This window comes from Chaetura pelagica, unplaced genomic scaffold (assembly GCF_000747805.2).
Source record: "Chaetura pelagica isolate M959 unplaced genomic scaffold, ChaPel_1.0 scaffold249, whole genome shotgun sequence".
NCBI classification, from domain to species: Eukaryota; Metazoa; Chordata; class Aves; order Apodiformes; family Apodidae; genus Chaetura; species Chaetura pelagica.
The window spans coordinates 1,104,360-1,109,938 of record NW_009954538.1 but is presented as its reverse complement, the minus strand read 5'-3'; positions in this window follow the sequence as shown (position 1 = coordinate 1,109,938).

The window sequence follows — 5,579 nt, the reverse complement described above, 5'->3', positions numbered from 1 at the left end:
CAGTTCGTTCTGGTTTGCGTCCATGGAGAGGCTGTTTCTACCTCCTGCCTTTCTGAACGTTCCTCTTCCTGTGCTAGCGACCCAACCATTTCATGTTACACAAGCCACAGCAAACACAATTTAATTTGTGATAAATGATTTGAAGAGTCGACTTTTCCCCATCTCCAACATTAATGAAACTGCACTTCTGTAACTGGTATCCACAACATAATCATTTGGCAAAAGCATCTAACGTCCCCTTGTTAAGCTTTTTTTTCCCTAACAAAAGAACATTCCACACCTTTCAGACATTAATTAAATTCACACAACAAATTCCAAGACAAAAATATTAGTTACTGATTTTAGAAAAACATAACAAAACAACCAAACCACAAGAACACAAACGCTTTCATGCAGTTGCCAATCTTAAGACATTTTTATCTGAACATGATGTTCTCTAATGATACTAAGGCAGCACGAGAACATGAGGAAAGCTCTCTCCTGGCACATGAGCCAACAGGAACAAGAGGAAAAAAGGTGTCAATCATTTAATATACCAATAACATTTTTAGATGCTTTGAGCCCTACACCAAGTATATTCAGCAAATAAGAATAAAGTAACAATTTCCTTCTTTGTAACAGATGAACGAGAATCATTCCCACTCAGAAACATAAAAAAATACAGCATGAGAAAGCAAAAGCAAGCATGCTCTAGTCTATGCTCTCAGATGCAATGACATAAATACTGCTTTGGCACCCTGACTAAATTAAGAATTTCTTCTAGGAAAGGATATAAACACTTAGAGGAGGCCATTATACAGAGTAGAGATAAAACCAGAGTTATCTCCACTTCTTAAGGGCATCATTTTCAAGTCATCTAGATTTAAATCCAAACCAGAATCTGAAATATTAATGGATTACAAAATGACTGAAAATTAATTTGTTCAAAACTCAAAGCTATCTTCAAATGACCTTTTCTTCCATGTGATCAATAATTTTGCAGGATGCATCTCAGCTTCCTAGATTTTTTTTTTTTTTTCTGTAAGGACTAACTTTTTTCTTTCCAGACAAAGAGCTGCTGTTTCCATTAACCTGTGTTAAGCCTGTGTGAATCACGACATATCCATTTATGACATGTCAGTTTAACTTGCCTGGACAGGCAAGTTAAACCAAAAAAATGGTTATAGAAAATGGGATCAGTACCTCAGCTGGTAAGGAAACAAAACCTGAAGACTGTATGGAGTTGTTATACTAATGCATATGCTGCAAGTTTATAAACATTTTTTAAATTTATAAATATTGATATTTGTTTATATAAATATTTATTTAAAAAACAATCATATTTTCTCTTCACAGCATTACTCAGAGTAACTCCAAGTGAAAGCACCATTTTAATCAGATCTTAAAAGATCTCATGTAAACCTACTTTAATTTCCTGATTTATTAAAATTACAATTACAGATAAAATATAATTGTGTTTATACCTTGTCTAAGGATATTTATACCTCTTCCTTCTTACAGGCCTGTTAAACTGCTGACGTCTGAATTTCTCAAGACTTCTCAAGGTGCAAAGCAGACACAACTGCACTACAAAGCAGGTAATACAGTTGAACATTTTCAACAAATTCCCACCAGGTTTATGTTTTTACTTTTTTTTTTATCCATTATGTATTAAGCTTGATATTGCCCTTCTCAGTCAGTCACTTCATGTCTAACATTATTTCACTGGCTTTCATGTTGATCACAGATACCATTTCAGCTGTCAGGCCCATTATTCATGGCTGGATGGACATGATATGAGAAAGATTAACTTTTATTGTATTTACAGACAATAAGGCATGTTTGAAGGATGTAGAGCTGCCCAGCTCTTGTAGTATTTGAGCAGACTAATTAAATACAATTTTGTAAAAAACATGTAAGAAAGATGGAAACAGATCCTGATATAAATTTCCCTTAGGAAAGAAAAAAGGGAAAATAGAAATGCAGCTCCTCTTGTTAATGACAATTCTGGGGGATGGGTGGGGGTGTTAATTTGTTTTATTTTTATTGCTACAACATTTCCTATCCAAGTAATCTAAAATAGCTGAGAAACAACAAATATCATTTCATAAGGAATCTTATAAAATGGCTAAATCTACTTCTTTTTTCTTCTGGAAAGCAAAACACCAAATGAGTAAAGCCTAATTTGCAAGTTTTAGTCCATAGAAATGCCATTAATTGATTAGGTCTCTGACTTCCACTTCTACTTGTATCTCAAGAGCTTCATGTTACTGTAGTTTGCTTAATTTTTGAGTAACTCTGAATTTAAGAACACTGGGTAGGTGTTCACTTACCACTGAAAAATGTCCTGGAAGGTGGCTGCTTCCACAGGACTCCAGCTCTAACAAAGACATTCTCATGCATAAGGAAGTTACAGCTAGTCAGCAAACTGCAAATAAAGTAAGAAATATTTGCTTAAATAAAATGTTTAATAGTGCAAAGGTAAGCAGTTCAGTGATAGTCTTATATACAGAAGCTGAATAACACAGAAAGAAAATGTCTCCTCGAAGTACCACAAAAATTCCATTAAGCCTACTACCCGTGGCCCATTCTTCCCCTAGAAGCTAAACAAAAAACCCTGACAGTCCCACTGCTCCTCAGGATGTTACATTTCTCTTTTTTTTACTGAATATTGGTATATATTCCTTTTGAGCTTAATTCTATTGTAACAGTGATACTCTAAGTATTGTGTGTGCTAATCTTGACAATAGCCTTTTTTGAGCAACTAGCTACTATTATTTTAAGTCATAACTTGGTAGTCTTTTGGAGTTCTTAAAGGTTTGTGGTTTTGAATACAACCTGAGTCTTTTTTAAAAAGCAAGCTAGAGTTACTACTCTCTAAATGTGCTTTCAGTTTAACATAGACCAATTTTATCCAACAGCATGCAGACAACCCTTCTAAGGACAGTGAGTTACTTGTATTTTCTAGGGGAAGCAAAAACATTTAAAAACCAAACAATTTTTCTACTTATAAGGAAAGTACATAGCACAAGCATCATTATCTTCTGTAACAACATGGCTCACATATTTACTTCCATCCAAAGGTAATGTTTATATTGGGAAAAGTTTAATTCAGTCATGCTGATCAAAACAAACTCTGCTTGCAAATGTAGTGGTAATTTTTGTAATGATCATTTAACACTTGGGATTATTCCATCTCCACCAGGCTGCTACACAGGTGTCTCATTTAAGAGCCTCCTACCTTAGAACCCATAGCCTTAAGAAACTTTTTACCATCTCTTTCCTCACCGTAACATAAAATAGTTATGGATTCAATGAAGAAGTAATGTCATTTATTAGACCAGCTGGTATAGCTGGAAAAGTAAAAAGGCTGCCAGGCACAACAGCTCCTCTTTAGAATTTGTCTAACCACTCTGTACACTGGTGAACTGTAATGCATGGTTCTGCTACTCTAAAAACAAGTAAAATAGACTTACAACTGGCCAAACCAGGGAAAAGGTGGTTCAGCCAGGATTTTTCATATGTTTTATATATAATGTTTAATGTGTCCAATATATCTGAAAGGATCCATCCAATCATACAAGAACTATTCATGTTCAAGGTCTGTAAACAAGTATTTTTAGACAAGTACTTGAAGATGGGATGGCAACACCATAGCCTGTTACAGGGGCAAGCCAGGGTGGGAGAGGAGCAGTGTTCTCACCCCAACAGGCTCAGTTCCTTGGGAAGAACCAGGTCTGGCAGGTCTTTGTGCAGCACACTCATTCCCAGGACGCAAACACCTCTGACCTTTATCTGCTCTTGATCAGATACACTCTGAGTACAGAATTACTTCATTAGCTTACAAGCTATTGCATCATTTAGGGTGATTATATTCCAGGAAGTGATTATAAAGAATTTTAAGAATTAACTTCAGGTGTCTACTGAGTTACATACAGACATTATCTCACTATTTAGAAGAGTCTACAAACAGCAGGTTTCTTGCCTTAAAAAAATCTACATAATTATTTTAGTAGAGACTTGGTAATAACGTTTGAATGGTAGTGAAGGACAAACAGTTCTAGCTTTCTCTGATCCTCATGACACAGTGTCAGTAATAGCTCACTCTACCCTTTAGCTTCATCATCTCTATTAAAACCAATGTATTAACCCAAATGTGACAGGACAGCCACAGCCCCAAAGCCCAGATTCCTGTAACTGGGTGTGAAACATGCCACAGTGCTGCATTATCATCTCCCAGGATATTATTTCCTCAGAAATACAGAAAAAGCATCCCACACTGCTGCAGAACCTGTATGTTTGACATCACAACATAATGTAATTTTACCATGAACAACGAGGTCAGCTGATCTGCTTGGGTCAGACCTACATTAATTTGTGGTATTCCAAGCCCTGCTTTACAATATATTAAGACACCTGGGATAAAAGGAGTACTTGTCCATCAGCAAGCTAAAAAAACTAATCCAACTAGCATTAAATTTACCAGGAAAGTTTTAGAACCCTAGAAAGTCAGGAGAAAAAAAACAAACAACACAACAACAACAAAAAATTAAGACTTAGCTACAACCTAAGGCCCTAGTATTCTCAAGAAGTGTATTATTCTCGATACATAATAACCTTAAAAAAAAAAAAAGGTGGTAAAAAAAAAAAAAAAGGACAGCCCCAACAACTGCATTGGGTTTCCAGGAGCATCCAAAGCTGTTCAGGTTGCCAAGGCACAGCCAGACACAGTGGGACTTGGTACTTCAGCAGACAGATCATCACAGAAGGACACAACAATTAATTACAGACCCCATGCTCTTACCAAAATTGTTTTTGGTGTCCAACATGTGGAAACCAGACTCCTCCTTACTCTGAAACGTGTCTAAAATAAGATGCCAAGACTAAATATAAATAGCCTACTGTCAGCCTGACCTTCCCTGCTCCTGACATGGGTACAAGAAGTGTGTAGGAGTGTTGGCCTCCTGCCTTTGCCACCCAGCTGGAGGTTGTTGTTGCGGGAACCGCGGGGATCCCACGTTAACTTCGGTCCCTCGGTGCCTTCAGTGGGACAAGGGACAAGGCTCCCTGCGGACACCGAGGCCGGGCAGAGGCACAACGCATACAGGGTGTTTTCTACAGGTATTGAGAGAGCAGGTGGAGTAAGGACATTGCGTGTTCTGCCTCAGAACACAGAACTGTGCCCAGGAATAGTGTTCTTGCGACTGCCCCGCGCTGTGAGGGGGGCCCCCCCGGCGCGGGCCCTGCGGGCCCCGCCGGCTGCTCCGCACCGCGGCCTCACCTGCCCCCCGCTACCAGCTTCTGCTAAACCCTTACACACTGGAAACTACAGACTATGAGGCTGAGTTAAAACTGCACGAGGCCACGCGATTTTTAGTCCTTAAAAAAATATAAAGCCTTTCTCGTCTCTTTCCAGCTTGCAGACCGAGGACAAGACTCCCCGTACACGCACGAGGGACAGGGCCGAGGCCCCACGAGCGACCGCGCTGTCACCCGGTTAGAGAAAGAGGCAGAAAGAGGAGGGGGCGGCTGCGCCCCCGGCCCGGGGGAGGCCGGGCCGGCCCCCGGCTCCTCCTCGCACCCCCTGCCCCCAAGATACC